This window comes from Zootoca vivipara, chromosome 15, assembly GCF_965207765.1.
Source record: "Zootoca vivipara chromosome 15, rZooViv2.hap1.1, whole genome shotgun sequence".
Classification (NCBI taxonomy): domain Eukaryota; kingdom Metazoa; phylum Chordata; class Lepidosauria; order Squamata; family Lacertidae; genus Zootoca; species Zootoca vivipara.
In genome coordinates this window covers 31,471,754-31,490,447 of record NC_142598.1, presented here as the reverse complement: position 1 = coordinate 31,490,447, position 18,694 = coordinate 31,471,754, and positions in this window count along the sequence as shown.

Sequence of the window (18,694 nt, the reverse complement as noted above, 5' to 3'; positions counted from 1 at the left end):
TTTTTTAAAAAAAGGAAGTGTTGAACCTAATGCAGAAAAGCCAATGGGTGGCAAAATTCCCATGGAAAAGAGAGGAGGAAGGGCAATGAAAAGTGAGTGCACAAACTTGTAGCCCACTTCAGATCAATTAACCATGGCTAAGAGATGGGCAGCAGAATTTAATTCAATCTATTTTGTGCATGTGGCACTTAGCAAAATATTGGATTGCCTTGTTGGCTGGAAGTAGATTGCTTTTGGGGTTGAAGCAAGTTTCATTCAAAAAAAGCAATATACTGTAAGTTCAAGACCAATTTACAGATGTAGTATTAAAAGCAATACTCCTCATTTCATTCAACAATGAATAGCACCAAGAAGAAGAAGAAGATCATTGTGAAATGTCACAATGTGAAGTGCTCTTTATGGCAACAAATACACAATAGTTTTCACCCACAATCCGGAATTAGCGTTTATCTTCTCTTCCAATTACTAATGCCACTCCTGATTAAGTTTCCCCATTTTAATTGGGTACATTTCTAGCCTATGTTGGGGAGATTTAATTACACGACCTCTATTAATATATACATTTATCCCAGTAGGATTCTTATTGTGTGTGGTCTATGTATAATTAGTATTATTGATTGTCTCATAGAGGCAGTTTTCCAAGGAAGGTTAAATTCATCAGTGCAACTCAATGGTGTCATGCAGAACTGGGAAATATACGGCAGGGTAGCGACCTTGAAGAAATGCCTGAAAGCTTAATTCTAATTATTGGCATTAAAATGGGAACACAAATCTGCTACTATGTACAAACTTTTCTTGTATTTGCAAAAATAATTCGCCAATATAAATTTAGTTTATCATTGGTTGAAATTAATACATTTTTATTATGGATATGTATTTGTGCGCTAACCAGAGATTTAATCCACAGCCCACTGCAATATTCCCAGTGCTTCTTGTTCCTGAGGATAATTCTCGGGAAGACTGAAGATTTGGAGGCTACAGGAAAAGAACCTGTATCCTTTAGTCACTCTCAACATTACAAAATGTGGGGAAACAGTACAAGGTCTTTGTGCTTCCTGGTCCCTTCCCATACTTCCATTTCATACTCAAAATAGAACTTTGGTGCCTATGCTTAAACTGGGCCAATTCACCCCCTATGAAAGTGGGGGCTTTCAGTGGCATTTGAAGAGTGGCAAATTCTCAGAATTATCAGGGAGAGAGCATTCGTACCCTTAAATATAAAGCCAACCAGGGTCTTTTCTATTTAAAAGAAATGGGGGTAAACAGTCTCTGCCTCTCACCCCAGTCAATTTGTAACCTATGGGTCCACACTGAAGGACAGGGAAAAACATTTCTTCCCTTTATTCCTTTTCTGACCAGGGGATAAGTGAAGAAAACCTGAGGGATTTGGTTCCTTCTCAACAATACCAAAAACCAGGCCATTACAGTGGAACTGCGGTTCTTGTTCCTGAGGATAATTCTCGGGAAGACTGAAGATTTGGAGGCTACAGGAAAAGAACCTGTATCCTTTAGTCACTCTCAACATTACAAAATGTGGGGAAACAGTACAAGGTCTTTGTGCTTCCTGGTCCCTTCCCATACTTCCATTTCATACTCAAAATAGAACTTTGGTGCCTATGCTTAAACTGGGCCAATTCACCCCCTATGAAAGTGGGGGCTTTCAGTGGCATTTGAAGAGTGGCAAATTCTCAGAATTATCAGGGAGAGAGCATTCGTACCCTTAAATATAAAGCCAACCAGGGTCTTTTCTATTTAAAAGAAATGGGGGTAAACAGTCTCTGCCTCTCACCCCAGTCAATTTGTAACCTATGGGTCCACACTGAAGGACAGGGAAAAACATTTCTTCCCTTTATTCCTTTTCTGACCAGGGGATAAGTGAAGAAAACCTGAGGGATTTGGTTCCTTCTCAACAATACCAAAAACCAGGCCATTACAGTGGAACTGCGGTTCTTGAACGCAATCCTTTCCGGAAGACCGTTCAACTTCCGAAACATTTGAAAACCGAGGCGCAAAGGCCTGTCAGCAAGTTCAATGGAGAAAAATGGAAAAACACACCTCAGTAGCCGTTCAATTTCCGAGGAGCGTTCAAAAACGGAAGCAATTACTTCTGGGTTTTCGGCGTTCTAAAACCGAAACATTCGGCTTCCGAGACACTCGGAAACCGAGGTTCCACTGTATTAGAGTATGCTGCCTAATTAGATACAGGTTAAGCTCAGGCCTACTGAGTTTAAATAAAATTTAGGCCTTTGCCCACAGCCAACTGCAAGGAAGTAGAAACATAGTGAGTGGGAATAAGCTCCAAAAGGAATACATAACAAAGCCAACTCTTATTCTGTTGCTTTCAAAGCAGTATTTCCCATTCTGAAACTCCCAGTTGGGGATAGCAATAAACCAGGCATTTTCAATCATCTTCAGGTTAGATATTTGCCCACAACTTGTGAGCCTCAGAGGGACTTTTTTGTTGTTGTTTGGGTCTTATTAAAATAAAATGTGAATGAAATTGGTTTGGCCAGCCTTTTTGTGGCTAGGGAAGAGCCAAAAACAATTTTGTACTGGACAGCTCTTGGAATCCTTTTTTTAAAAAACTCCCTTTCAGTGCAAAGACAGTATGGAAATCCATTTCTCTCTTGCTATGAGAAATATTGACAGCGTCCAAGAAAACTGAATTAAGTCACCAGTGTTGAAATCCCTTGCTTGTTTTTAACAACAACAAAAATCTTAACTAAGTTATTAACTAAAAATTTAAATATAGAGGAGAATAAAGAACTCTACCAGCTGGTGGGTTTAGAGATTAAGAACAAGGTAAAATATCGAGGGATCTGTGTATCAACAAAGGGTATTAACCTATACGAAGACAATTATGTCAAAGCGTGGAAGGAGGTTAAGAAAAATATGGAAAATTGGAATAAGCTACACCTCTCTATGGGGCAGAATCTCGGTGGTTAAGATGAACATACTCCCCAAAATGATTTTTGTTTTTCAAACTATACCGATATGGGGGTGTGTGTGAAATGTTTCCAAGAGTGGAAGAAAGATATGGCGAAATTCATATGGAATGGAATAAGACCGAGAATAAAACACCAAATGATAATAGATAAAAGAGAGAGGGGAGATTTCGCGCTCCCCAACCTAGAGTTATATCATGGAGCTGCAGGACTACTATGGCTTAAAGATTGGATAACAATAGATTGGATGTACTCGACTTGGAGGGATATGATAATCAGTATGGGTGGCATGCCAATTTAATATATGAGAAGGTAAAGGTCCACAGGGGCTTCTTGAATCACTTAATAAGGAAATCATTATATAAGATCTGGTTGAAGTATAAAGGAATATTAGAACCCAAGATTCCCCTGTGGACCTCGCCTGCAGAAGCACTAGCAGTTAAGAAAAAGAATATGGAAGAGGAATGGGCCACATACCGATTATTATTAGAAGGACAACAGGACGAGCCCATGCTGAAAAAATATGAAGAAATTAAGCAGGCATCCCCAAACTGCAGCCCTCCATATGTTTTGGCCTAAAACTCCCATGATCCCTAGCTAACAGGACCAGTGGTCAGGGATGATGGGAATTGTAGTCCAAAACATCTGGAGGGCCAAAGTTTGGGGATGCCTAAATTAAAGGGTACTTGACAGACTGGCTGCAATATTTTCAAATATATCAAAGATTATTCATTGATAAGAAAACAGGTCTTGCAAAAGAAACATCAAAATTTGAAAAAGAATTGATACAAAGTAAAGGAAGATTTACTTTGTTAAACCACTGAGCCTAGGGCTTGCTGATCAGAAGGTCGGCAATTCGAATCCCCACGACGGGGTGAGCTCCCGTTGCTTGGTCCCAGCTCCTGCCAACCTAGCAGTTCGAAAGCACATCAAAGTGCAAGTAGATAAATAGCAGGAAGGTAAACGGTGTTTCCGTGTGCTGCTCTGGTTCACCAGAAGCAGCTTTGTCATGCTGGCCACATGACCTGGAAGCTGTACGCCGGCTCCCTCAGCCAATAACGCGAGATGAGCGCCGCAACCTTAGAGTCGGTCACGACTGGACCTAATGGTCAGGGGTCCCCCCCCCCCAAAAGGAAGATATATCTTGTGGGTATATGATCTCCTATTAGAATGGGAGGTAAAGGAAGAACAAGTGAAAGCGGTAATGGTGAGATGGGCACAAGACCTGAGTTATAATATTTACATGAAACAATGGGAAAAATTATGGCGGGTAGACATAAAATTTACTGCCTCTGGTTATCTCATTGGGTGAAATTCAGCTAGCTAGTCCTGCTAGTGAAAGTCCACACAAGGACGTCCCCTTAGTGCAATGAGTCTTCCCCTCCCTTCTCTCTTTTTTTGCTCCATGCCTCCCCCCCAAAAAAATTAGCTGGCAGGTTGAGAGAACCTCTTGAATAGTGAATGGGAGGGAGGGGGGTGTTCCATCTTACAAGATGAAAAGCTTGCGCTGGCATGATGGAACAATCACCATAGTGCAACGTTCAATTCCTCCCACTGAAAATAATGGACATGAGTAACTTAGATTCATTAATTGCAGTGGGTCTACCCTGACTATAACTTAGTTGGACCGGGATAACCTGGCCACTGCTATCCATGGCTTGGATTACTCCAATGCCCTCTGTGTGGGGCTGCCCTTAAGGTTGGTCTAGAAGCTGCAGCTCAGGCAAAATGCAGCGGCTCAAATGCCAACAAGTTACCCTTTAGTTAAAAAAAAAATTTCATTGGCTGCCAATTAGCTACCAGGCTATAAGTTCAAGGTGCTGGTTTGGGGTGAATAAAGCTCTACACGCCTCGGGACCAGGATACCTGAAAGATTGTGTCTTCACTGTGCTCTGCTGGTGGGGGCCTCCTGCAGATACCTTCTTATCAGAAGGTCCGTTCTGCACAATGTAGCAACTGGGTGTTCAGTGTTGTGGCACCTTTGGAATGTAATTCCTTTGAATATTAGGCGGACACCACTCTGCCGCCTTCTGGGCACCTACTGAAGACCTTTCTCTTCCAACAAGCCTTTTAAGCTGAGATCTTCCCCAGTCTGTATCTGTGACTGGAATTACATCTTGTTAGCCACCATGAGCTCCTTTGGGAGGATTCAAGTTTTATGTAACAACAACAGCAGCTTCTCTCAGCGTATCTGACCATTGCCAAGATGGCTGGGGTGGTGGGAACTGGAATGTGTAAGAGTAAATCTCCTTTATGACCTGGGCTAGAAGAAACATGGAGTGAAGGGTTGCAGCCAAAGTTGAATAACATCTGAAGGACACCATGTTAGGTGAAGACTTATCCATATGGAGATCTGATCTCTAGACTGTATATGGACCGAATTCCCCTGAAACAAATGAGCATATTTTTTTCACCATCCCTCAGAATTGGATCAAACTGTGTTTAAAAAACCCCACTATATGTTGGAACCCTCTGCAAATGTGGTAAAGGTCTTGATACTGGTTCAAAATTTCTGACATATTTTCATCTGTATTGAATCTGTGGTTGCCTTGCTAATTAGTCTGGGTCGGATACAGTGAATACCGTATCTCACCAATTCCTTCCCCTATTTTCTCATTTACTAGGAACTGAGGAAGGAAAGCTTTTCAAGACTATATTAATCATTGGAGTGAAAGAAGTTTGAAACAGAGAAGAAACAGTTTCTGGAAGACATGGACAAGACTGAATATCTGAAATGGATGATATCAGCAGTGGGGCTTCTAACAATGAAAATACTAAGACGAACAAGATAATCAGATATATGCACAGTACTAAAGGCCAGAAGCTCTCAGAGGACCTGAGCAAGTGTAGAATGTGTGATCTATCTGTGATATTGTGAAGGATCTACTACAACTATTGACAGGGCCATCTTAAGCATATCTGGCGCCCTGGTGCCGTGGTGTGAAGATCCCTCCGGCGCCCCGCCCCCCCGCAGCGTGGCGCCCCCTGGCGCATTGCACCACCCAGCCTTGCCTTAGGGCCGGCCCTGACTATTGATTCCTTACAGAACAGATATTTCTGTTCCGCTTTAATCAGTTTGGAAAGTTAGCCATATGGGCGCTGAGTTTCAAGAATCAGCGTGAAGAAGCTGGGGGTGGGGTTGCATTGTGTTCAGGTGTATTTTGATCGCTGTCAGTAGGAACCCAGCAGTAAATCACACAGAGCAGGTGAAGTTAACTCTTTATTAGGGAGGAAAAACCAGGATCTGTACAGGGGATGAGGACAGCAACTGTTCTTCGGTAGGTCTTGCTTCTATGAGGCAGTTGCAAGAAGGTCCTTGCCTTCCCACAACTGCCTAAGAGTAGATCTAAACACAGAAAAAGCCCCGCTATAAATAAATCAGTAATTTGATAGTTATAACAAAAGAAAAAAATCTCTATGAAAAACCGTGTTTTAAAATTTCCTGCTCTCTGGCACCATCTGGTGTTGCATGTGTATAGCACATTCAAATCTTTACAATTGTAGCTGAGTCCTAAGTCTCCTCCTCTCCCAGGTTTCCCCCCAAGCAATCTGAGACTGTGCCTGCATGTCTGGCTTTACTCTTAATCAAATTGACTTTGCGGGCAGCTAACGTAATGTGGTTGAAGCTATAGCTTCAAACTGCCAAACTGAGGACAATAAGTCATGGGAGAAAAATCCAGATCAGTTCACCTTTTAATGCACTCCCTCCTCTCCACAATTCCATACCCTCCAACATTTCTCTGATGAAAATAAGGACATCCTAATCCATAAAGATAACAATAATTTTACTATTTACTATTTATACCCAGCCCATCTGACTGAGTTGTCCCAACCACTCTGGGCGGCTTCCAACATATATGAAAACATAATAAAACTATACAGGGCTGCCTTCATGTGTCTTCTAAAGGTTTCTCGTTACTTATCTCCTGGGCCCGAGGGTCCATAACCTTCAACATTTTGCCAATGAAGGTAGGGACGTCCTATCATACCGGCCAATATTTCTCTGATGAAAATAGGGACATCCTAAGGAAAAGCAGGACATTTTGGGATCATATGGAAAATGGATAGGACATTCTGGGATCGTATAGAAAACTGGGAAAGACTTTTGGGAGCCAGCGTGCTGTAGTGGTTAAGAGCGGTAGACTCATAATCTGGGGAACCGGGTTCGCGTCTCCGCTCCTCCACATGCAGCTGCTGGGTGACCTTGGGCTAGTCACACTTCTCTGAAGTCTCTCAGCCCCACCCACCTCACAGGGTGTCTGTTGTGGGGGAGGAGGGGAAAGGAGATTGTTAGCCTACTCCTTCGGGTAGTGATAAAGTGGGATATCAAATCCAAATTCTTCCTCTTCTCTTCTTCTTCTCTGTAAATCCGGGACTGTTTCTGGAAAATAGGGGAAACTGAAGGGTCTGCTATTCACACGTCCCAAAACCCTTCTCAAATATGTGAACCGTCCTTCAAAATGCACACTTCTCCAAATTTTGCAATGCAATTCTCCAGCCAAATAATGTTGACAGAAATGTGTGTATTGGAGAATGGGTGCACAAAAATGCATATATTCACGAAAACGACATAGAAAATGCATTACAGTAGTGAAAATGGCATACAGAAATGCATTAGGATATGGGGAAACGATTGCAAAAATGTATTATATTTGGGGAAAACTGCAATATTAGGGGATATTCACATTAAAATTCAGATGAATTTTCATGGGGGCTTAAAAAAGAAGATGCAGAAATGTGGAGAATGGAACTTAAGTTTAGAAACAGAGAAACATAACATTGACCAATTTTTAACAGTTTTAAAAAAAACCCTTTTGGGAGAGTTGCCACAGTACAATGTGGAAACTGAACAAGGGCCTGCCACTTATTGTCACATACTTCTTTTAAATGTACAGTCTTAAAATTTAAATGCCAGAGTCCTTTGAGAACATCCCATCGCACATCTAAACGAGAGGACTCTTTGTGAATCCACATTACCTTGAAGCTCTTATTTATGTTCCAGCAAAGAGTTATGTAACCTTACTGATTTTGGCTGCCACTTTCATTAATGCACTAATCTGAAATGCCGTTATTTATTTCCTTTTGGCTTCTTCCCAGTTGAAACTATGACTCTAGTTCTATATATCTTTGCTAACAGGAAATTCTGGCTTTAGAATTTATACATCCTGTTTGCATTCCTTTACTTTGTCCATATCTCTTTTGTTTGCTTATAGAATATACCTTGTTTCTCGCCGCTGCCTCCCCCCTCCAATCATTCCATAAAATGTGATGAACAAACACCAGGTGTTGATGGAATTCCATGGACTGTGGAAGGACAAAAGTAAATTCTTAATGATGTAAAAGTAACACAAAGCATTTTTGCAGGAAACATGACGTGCAATGCTAGCTAGGCCCATTGTACAAAATGTACAGAATTAAAGCCACATTTTCCTTTGGTTAGGAGCCAAGAAGAAATGTTCAGTACTGTAAAAACTTTAATATTGCCTTCCATTGTCTCAATAAATATGAAGTCAGACCCTGTTAGAGAAGGAGAGTTGCTCTCTTTCGTCTAATATTTCTGAATAACTCATAGTTGGAGGCTTATCCGGACTATAAAAAGGAAGAAAAGGGTTCAGAACATTTATATATACTGATATCTACTTTCACATTTTTCCCCAGAAAAGAGTAAGATGGGCTAAACCTCATGGACGTAGCTATTTCTGGACACAAACAGGAAATTTTAAATATGTCACAATCTGCCATCTTTTTTAAACCAACAATTGTTATTATATCATATATTTATATATTGCTTAATGCTTCACAGAGTCTTTAAGTGGTTTACAAAATACCATATGCAAAATGTATATATGAAAAACAACGGAACTGAGAAACTACCATGTAATGCAATGCAATGCAATATTAAATAAAATCTCCAAACACAAAAATATAGCTGCACATTTTCAAACACCCTCAAAGTCGGAGATCCATTCCCTCTTCAGCCTTCATCTTGCTGAGGGACACAGGTTAAAGGTAAAGGGACCCCTGACCATTAGGTCCAGTAGTGACCGACTCTGGGGTTGCGGCACTCTTCTCGCTTTACTGGCCAAGGGACCTGGCGTACAGCTTCCGGGTCATGTGGCCAGCATGACTAAGCCGCTTCTGGCAAACCAGAGCAGCGCATGGAAACGCCGTTTACCTTCCCGTTGGAGCAGTACCTATTTAGCTACTTGCACTTTGATGTTGCTTTCGAACTGCTAGGTTGGCAGGAGCTGGGACCGAGCAACAGGACCTCACCCCGTCGCGGGGATTTGAACTGCCGACCTTCCGATCGGCAAGCCCTAGGCTCTGTGGTTTAGACCACAGAGCCACCCGCGCCCCTGCCAAGGGACATACTGACTCACAAAACACAATATTCACCCCACTTACCACATATATATCACACCCAAATTCTGCCTTACGTTTCCACAGATCAAACAATGACCCTGGAAATGGCACACTGCCGTGACACCAACCCTATCTGGGCATTCTGTTATTTTTAAAAATCTACTCATGAGCAGGGTGAGAGCAGGGCTGACCATGTTAAAAAGTCCTTCCCCTTCCCCCTCCAGTCTCCATCCATGTAGCCCTGCAACTCATGGGTGAAGATCTAAAGCAGGGAGCCTCCTGTATTCATGGAGGCTCTGTGTGCAATGTACGGACCCTACGAAAATAGGAAGCTGCTGGCTTCATGCCTTCCCTCTCCATAAGTTGGATGGCAATGGGCAGGTGAAAGGGCAGAGCTTAGCATGGTTGCCCCTGCTCTCTTTTCTTGCATGTAGGTTCTATATGCAGGCAGAACACTAAAGAGGACAGCAGACTAATGTCGGTCTCAATCAGAGATTCTATGGAGCATACACAGCTCTGCAGCCACACTGAGGACTCCGCTACATTAGTAAAGAAAATGCGTTTTATATGCATAATAGCACTGCAACACCAGATGGAATCATAGAGTTGGAAGGGACCCAAGGGTTATCTAGTTCAACCCCCTCCAATGCAGGAATCTCAGCTAAAGCATCCATGACAGGTGGCCATCTAAGCTCTGCTTAAAACCCTCCAAGGAAGGAGAGTCCACCACCTCTCGTGGGAGTCTGTTCCACTGCAGGACAGCTCTTACTGTCAGAAAGTTTTTCCAAATGTTTCGTTGGAATCTCCTTTCTTGCAACTTGAAGCCATGGCGCTGTGGAGTCCCATCTTTCGCCAACGTGATTTTCCACAATAAAGTTTACAACGCGCTTTCCTGAAACCCCTTTTTAAAAATGTGTTTAGATCCAGCCCAAGTGGTGGTAGCTCCTTTTTCTGCTTTAGAGAACGAGATAACCAGTCGCTGCCTTGACATTCCGGGATCAAATCAGAAACCTGGGCAGCTTCTGCAAATCAGGGGCACTTGGAGGGTCTGCAAGAACAGGGCAGGCCTCTTCTTTCAGTAAGCAATCATAGCATGCTACAACTAAGTGTCATATATTGTATGGCAATGTCCCGACCCCCCACGTGGTATAATAAAGACACATGACATGGTAATTAAGGTTAATGGGCATAAAAAGGCCACAACTTTATTGGTTACAGATGATGAGCAGTATTGGCTTAGACATTGGATTTAACCGACTATAGCTGACTCCAGCCCGTTTTGTTGGAAGTCCGGGAAGGGTTAACCACCAGCCAAGGAGCCCAGTGATGCACATTGACTAGGAACTCTCCCTGGGGCCACCGATAGGGCGCGTACCTTAGGCCCTAACCTCCCTAGGCTTTGGACAGGGCCACACCCCCTGGATTCCTTTAACGGGATACCCTTCAATATTTGGGGGAGGTGATGGTGCTACCTCCCCCTGCAGCCTAGCAGAAATATTCCAATGCTTAACCATCCAAACCAAAGTTGTGACGAATTGCTACGAGTTAGGTGAAAACCAAATGGCCAGAGCCAATTAGCCAAGTGGAAAAATTCCTACTAGGCCCCTCAACGGCGACCAACTGGAGTCAGGAAAAGGAAAAACCTAAAGGGTGGGAAAACCGGAGCAGCTGGAAGTGAGGAAGCAATTGTGAGATCCCCGGCTGCGCGCCTGCTTAAATGTAGCAGGCCACACCCCCAGTCTGACCGGATTGGCCAACCTGGCTAGTGATGCAGGCGGGATTCCCCCAATTGCACAGGGGCTAGGCACCACCCCCTGTGCACATGGAAGGCTCATGACTGCCAGCAACACCACCTCCTTGCCAAGGCGGAAGTGATATCAGTGATATCAGTTGCCTACTCTGTCTCCTTCCCCACTTCCACAGCAAGAAGCCTGCCAACTGGAAGTTCCTTCCCCCTCCCCACCTCTCCTTTGTTCTCTGACATGCTCGGACCTCTGAGTTCAGGGGAAGGGAGGGGATTTCCCCACCACCACTCTTGATTGATGTATCACCCAGCTGCTCCCTCCCTTGTGGTTGCTTAGCTACTATCTCATAGCTGGGTAGCTCCTCTCTCAACTGTGCAGCCTCTGTGTCTGCCTGTCTCTCTGCTTCTGGAAACTCTGGAAACAGGGGGGCATCAATCAAGTTCTGTTAGGAACTGATCTTCCTGCATTCCCCAATCTTCCGATCCAGCCCAGCCCCTGACATATACAATCCCTTCAACCCACCTAAGGCAATGCAGTATTATCTCCTGTAACCTGTGCAATGCAGTATTATCTCCTGTAACCTGCGCCACTGATCAGAGTCAAGGCAGATACTGCATTGCACATGAATGACAAGGATGCAAGACTCCATGCAGTGAAATCCCCTTCCAACTACAGAGTCCCAAGTCATGGAGCAATGCTTTCAGATGCTATTTCCAGAGCCCATTACATGACAGTGACGTAGCTCTGCATGATGACAAACAGAAGCACGATTCCTTCGAAATCTTCAAAAGGTGCGGGTTGTTCAAATGATGAAATACCTATTCTGCAGTGTGTTTGGGAGATATTGATTGTATACCAAACAGCTCAGGGTAGAAACTCATACAAGGGAGAAAGTCCAGTTGAACACAATCAGGACCTTAGTGCGGAATAGCGCACATTGATCAGACGGAGGCTTCCTTTGCCCAGACACTAACCTTTTAGCAAGAGACCCTTTAAAACCAAAAAGAACTAGGGGGGTGGGGGAAATTAAAAGGTTCTTCATAAGGAACATGATATATTTACAGTAGGATGTGAATGTTTGAGGCCATAAGGTTGTAATAGGGGGGACCACTTCTCCCTCGTCACTGCTATAATATTTCAAACGGTGGATTATAATTTTTGGATGATGTTCAAAATGTACAAAATTCAAAGACTGATGACATAAGTCCTCTTCATCTACAGTTTCACTTAATAGGCCCTGGCTACATTACCCCCCTCTCTCTTTTATAACTATATTATTTGCCTTCTTATTACTGTGCTTGGTAGTCAGTTCATTTGTAGAAAACCTATCCCATTAGCAGTTTCATGACTTTATTACCGAGCTATTGTACTTTGCTGAGGTTTTAAATTTTATATATGAAAAAATATATTGGAACACTCATTGTTTGAAGCTTTTAATCAACCTCATTTGTGTGCACTGGGCGGGGGGGGGGGACACCCTTGCAAAGTGCTCAGCTTTTCGAATGCTTCCTTGAGTGCCGTGAAAGAAAAGACTAGCATTTAAAAGCACATGGTCCCATTTGCAGACATTGTACAGGTTAACCCTTTTGCACAGTGGTTCGTAGACTCGGTCACTCAGCCAAAAACCCTTGCCCATGAAAGAATATTAAAAGAACGGTATTAGAATATGGAATCCCGCTCCCGTTATCACAAGGGATTCAAGAGCTTCGCCTGCTTGTAATTAGCTTGGGTTCAGGATAGCGTTAAGGACAACCTGAAGCCTTATATCCCTGCTCAACCACTAGGAGCATCCAGAGAAGGTCTGTTACTTGTCCCCCCCCCCCATATTACAGAGCCCCAACCACTGAATAGCTCAGTTGGTTAGAGAATGGTGCTGATAATGCCAAGGTTGCAGGTTCAATCCCCATATGCATTGCAAGTGCTCCAAAGGTGTACAGTAATGGGCTTTGAAGACGCTCAAACTCAGGGTGAAAGGGAGAAACGTGCTAAGAGGAAGGCACGCTTGGCAAACCGTCACCATGATCAACTCCCACCCGGAAACCTATGTCCCCACTGTGGAAGGATGTGTGGATCCAGAATTGGCCTCCACAGTCACTTACTAAGAAGTGATGGGCACGAAGCTTAGGAAATACATTGGCCACTTGCAGTGGTAGATTCCCTACTAATATACGTTATGCATTCCTGTCAGTATGGATCCTTATCTAACGAAAATGGCAGCACCCATGCACACAGGAGAAGCGTTAGCAGGTTTGGGAGAAACTGGAGGTTTGCAGAAGCACACACACACACACACACACACAAATCATTAAAATCAAAATTCAGGTGGGGAAATAGCTCAGTGAGGACTGGGCAACCCAAGTGGTCATAGGATGCTGATTGTTAAGAAGTGGGTATGAAAAGGGGGCAAAGGTTAGAATGGAGGTTGGCTGCAATGCTGAACACAAGCCCTCTGTACTGCAACATTCTGCTGCAGGTACTACTTGTCTAGTACAATTGCTATCATTACACATACAGGTGAAACTCGAAAAATTAGAATATCGTCGAAAAGTGCATTTATTTCTGTAACACAACTTAAAAGGTGAAACCAATATATGAGATAGATACATGACATGCAAAGCAAGATATGTCAAGCCTTTATTTCTTGTAATTGTAATTATTTGTCGTTAGGTGGGTCAATTATAAATGGAATGTAATTAATGAAATGTAATAGCGATGTTTATTTTTGTATTATTGTAACTATTTGTTTTATTACTGTGGAATTTCCAAAAGAAAGCATTTGTAAAAATTAAAAGAAAAAGAAAAAATAATAAGTTGCATTACTGAAATAAATGCACTTTTCGACGATATTCTAATTTTCCGAGTTTCACCTGTATATACCTGTCCTTTTCCCTCGCCTCCCCCCACCCCCCACCCCATGTGAGTGCCGTTGAGCTGAGCGTAAGGGAGAATAGAGAATCTCTCTGGCTGCAAACATGAGTGGCACATCTTGTTTCTGCCTCTGAAAGCAATGCAAATTCTTGGCATTGCTGGTGCCTGCCTTCTTTCTTATCAGGAGGTGGTATGCTACGATGGCTGAACTGGTGACATGGCACGGTGAAGACGGAGACTTGAGTTGGGGAGAGGCTCTTTTCCCAGGCCCTGGGCTAAGGGAGGTGGAAGTTCGCAAAGCGCAGTTTAGTTGGGGGTGGGTGGCTGGGACGATGGGGGCACATTAAGAAGCAGATGCTCTCCGTCTCCCGAGCAAAGCTTCTGTAATCAGCATACAACATTCTGCTAGACAATCCGTGGCTCTGCTGGAGGAGTGGGGGGCGGAGGGCGCCTTTTAGTTCAGTGCATAAATGTAAGAGGATTGTCAGACTGGGTTTGCAGTAGTCTATCAGGCTAAAAATATTCCCCAAGTTTAAAGCAAAGCATTGTTTAGGCCTTAATGAAGGCAACAGAATTTTAACAACAGAAGTTCTGTTCATCCATTCCACCCCCCTTCCCCGCCACCCCCCACCCCCCGCGTGCTCTCCCAAGCACCACATTCAGTTCCTCTACCCCCACGGCAGCACCTGCTTCCAGTTTTGGCTTCTTGGCAATGATGCTTAGAAGAGACATCAGCTGGCAGCTTCGAACAGCTAAAAGCTCCCCTGCAATGCAGCGTCACAAGCGCCAGCCTTTAATCCACTGGCACATGCCAGCTTAATGCAAGGACTTTCTCGCTATCTCTTAGCATCGCTGAGGTTCGCCTTCCGAAACGGCAGCAAATGATTCAAGCGGTGGCTTATCTTAAGACCTGGGCCATATCTGTTCACCGGTGGCGGCGGTGGCAGTACGGCTGCCACCGCTGCTGTTGCCTCGTCCCGATGACATTACAGGGTACATAAAACCAGAATGCCGTTTCTTCTTGATTGCTATTGGATGGCAAAGGGGTTCGCTCAGCAGATGGTGGGATAAGTGACGCTTTCTGCATTCACTGCACTTCTTTTCTATCTCGGCTCTTTGGGAGCTGGGCAGCACTCGCAATGCTAAAGGGAAATACTTAGGGAACAGATTTGTTGTTGTGCTTGGAAGCATTCAAGGGGTTTTTTCAGACATGCTATGTAGTTGTTCTTAAAATGGAATTTTCACATTGGGAGCTCTTTCAAACATCAGGTGTGAGGTCACAGTGCTGGTGTACTGCCCACCCTAGGCTAATAATAATAATAATAATAATAATAATAAATTATTTATACCCCGCCCATCTGGCTAGATTTCCCCAGCCACTTTGGGCAGCTTCCAGCAAAATATTAAAATACAATAATTCATCAAATATTAAAAGCTTCCCTAAACAGGGCTGCCTTCAGATGTCTTCTAAAAGGCAGATCGTTTTTTATTTCTTTGACATCTGGTGGGAGGGCGTTCCACAGGGCGGGGGCCACTACCGAGAAGGCCCTCTGCCAGGTTCCCTGTAACTTTGCTTTCGCAGTGAGGGATCTGACAGAAGGCCCTCAGAGCTGGACCTCAGTGTCCGGGCAGAATGATGGGGGTGGAGATGCTCCTTCAGGTATACAGGACCAAGGCCGTTTAGGGCTTTAAAGGTCAGCACAAACACTTTGAATTGTGCCTGGAAATGTACTAGGATAACCAGAGCATGCAAAGGAATGTTCTCAGAGGAATTCTCCGAGGAAGCATACTTTCTGCTTGCCCCATATCCCCCAGGTGAGCTGAGGCGCAGCTCAAATTCAGATGGGGGAGGGAGGCAAGGTCCAGGCAGCAGGAATCTGCACACCACATACTCAGAAGACAGCAGCTCCATGGTGTGTCCACTGCTCTGTTTTCCAGCAACCGTTTGAAAACAAGTGATGGGAGGCTAAAAGGGGCCAGTTTACCTGGAAAGAAAAGTAGGAGGTGTTGGTGAGTCTCGAATCTCCACCATCCACACTCTCCCTTCTCCTTTGGTTCCTCCTTCTCCACTTGGCCAGTCACTTGGAAACAGCACCTACAGATCCTACTTTTAAGGCTTGCCGGGTTCTAGGAGGTGGAGGGTCTGGAATGCTTTCTAGTGACGACGTATCAGCCAGCTGCCGCTCCAGTTCTGCCTGCTCCTCCTCTCCCATTGTTTCCCAACTTTCCCCCTCATCTGCCTCTGAGCTGTGACCTCCCACAAACCCCTGTTGTAAATCTATACTGTCTTTCTCCTCCTCCTCCCTGGAAGGGTCAGGATGGGGAGGCCGTCTCCACCATTCCTCCTCTGCCCAGCCTCTGACATTACCCCGCCACCCTCCTCCACCACTCCCCCTCCTCTGCCCAGTTCCTGACACCAGGTTGGAATTTTCCCAGTTGGCAAATTGGCTCCATCTGGCTCTGCTCGCCATCCTCATAGCAATTGTCACAACTTTGGTGGTTTAGGCATTAGATAGGTGTCGTCTCTTGATTGGAGGGGAGTTTGTAGCCTCTGTCTGGCCCCTCCGAAATGGGGTATCCCATTTAAGGGAACCATGGGAGATGCTTCTGTCTGGACGAGGGCACAGCACTCCCCGGGTGCAATCCAGTGGGGCAGTTACCCCTTGATGTAGCCCAGGGATTCCCTCATTGACCCCAGAACGCAAGTTCTTCTGGCAGGAGGGCCGGAACCTCTCACATCCATTGTCAATAAAGTTGTGCTGTCAGTAAATACTAGGGGGGATGCCTTGCCACACAATGCTTCATGAATTTGGGCTGCCAGGTAGAGCTTTGAAATGGAGCCCATCCATTTGGGTGCCACAGGGTTCTGTTTTGGGCCCAGTCTTATTCAACATCTTTATCAATGACTTGGATGATGGGCTTGAGGGCATTTTGAGCAAGTTTGCAGATGACACCAAATTGGGAGGGAGGACAGGATCACACTTCAGAATGACCTTAACAGATTAGACAACTGGACCAAAGCAAACAAGATGAATTTCAACAAGGAGAAATGTAAAGTACTACACTTGGGGGGGGGTATGAAAGGTACAAATACAGGATGGGTGACACCTGGCTTGAGAGCAGTACATGTGAAAAGGATCTAGGAGTCTTGGTAGACTTGACATGAGACAACAGTGTGATGCAGCAGCTAAAAAGCCAATGCAATTCTGGGCTGCATCAATAGAAGTATAGCATCTAGATCAAGCGAAGTAATAGTACCACTGTATTCTGCTCTGGTCAGACCTCACCTGGAGTACTGTGTCCAGTTCTGGGCACCACAGTTCAAGAAGGATACTGACAAGCTGGAACGTGTCCAGAAGAGGGCAACGAAAATGGTCAAAGGCCTGGAAACGATGCCTTATGAGGAACGGCTTAGGGAGCTGGGTATGTTTAGCCTGGAGAACAGAAGGTTAACGGGTGATATGATAGCCATGTTCAAATATATAAAAGGATGTCATATAGAGGAGGGAGAAAGGTTGTTTTCTGCTGCTCCAGAGAAGCGGAACACGGAGCAATGGATTCAAACTACAAGAAAGAAGATTCCACCTAAACATTAGGAAGAACTTCCTGGCAGTAAGAGCTGTTCAACTGTGGAATTTGCTGCCAAGGAGTGTGGTGGAGTCTCCTTCTTTGGAGGTCTTTAAGCAGAGGCTTGACAGGCATATGTCAAGAATGCTTTGATGGTGTTTCCTGCTTGGCAGGGGGTTGGACTGGATGGCCCTTGTGGTATCTTCCAGCTCTACAATTCTATGATTCAATTGAGACTGTGGCATTCACCGCCAGTATGTACTGCAAGTGTGTGCCTTCCATACTGCTGTTGGCAACTTTGGTTCCCTCCTCTCGTACATTAAGGTAATTCTTCGGGGATCTTTCAACGGACATATGATGAAGTGCAAATGGTGCCACAAACGAATAAATGGGTGGCAGCAGGCTGTAGGTTCACAAGACAGAGGAAAAACTATTTGCATCTCCCTCTCAGGCAATGGAGTTTATATCCATGGTGTCGCACACCAGTGGCCATGCATTCTGTCCTCCTGCGTTGTTAATGATCTACCATCTGGGGAGCTGATTTAGATTGCAATTTTCACAAGCTCCACGAGGAGAGCAGCTTCATAAATCTCAAGACTTTGACCCAGCCTGCAGTTACCAGCTCAGAGTAAAAAAACTCAGGACTCTGACCACGGTGAGAGCATTCAAACATTTTAGGGATTCAGAAAGTTTGTAAAAGCAAAATGAACACAGGCCTGAAATCTCCCTACATTTCAGAATAGCAGGCGGCTTGCTGAGCACAATTCCAGCTATCTCAATGCACTGAGCAGCCAATTCATGCCGTCATCATCGCCGTGCTAGTTGAATAAAACCAGTGCAAGGATGACATCATCAGACTTCGCAGCCAATCCCCACCCTCATCGAACGAACACAGATCCTCACCTATTTTGTTTATGCATGTTAATGATAATTGTTTTGTTATCTGTGAGGGGGGGGGAATAAACCTGGCAGAAGAAGATTCTCACCCTCATCTCAGACCAATCTGCATGGACAGAAACCAAAAACAACGAAGGAAGCGGTGCCTTTCTTTTGTAACCCGCCTTCTTTAAAAGTTCCTGTGTGGCATTAAAATGTATAAGAGGCAGAAATCTGACAACCACAACATTTTGAAATTTACAAGGCCGGCTCAGCTTGTCAGTGGCTTGCTGACAGGCACTTTCTTGGGTTTTGTTCTTTGAGTCACTG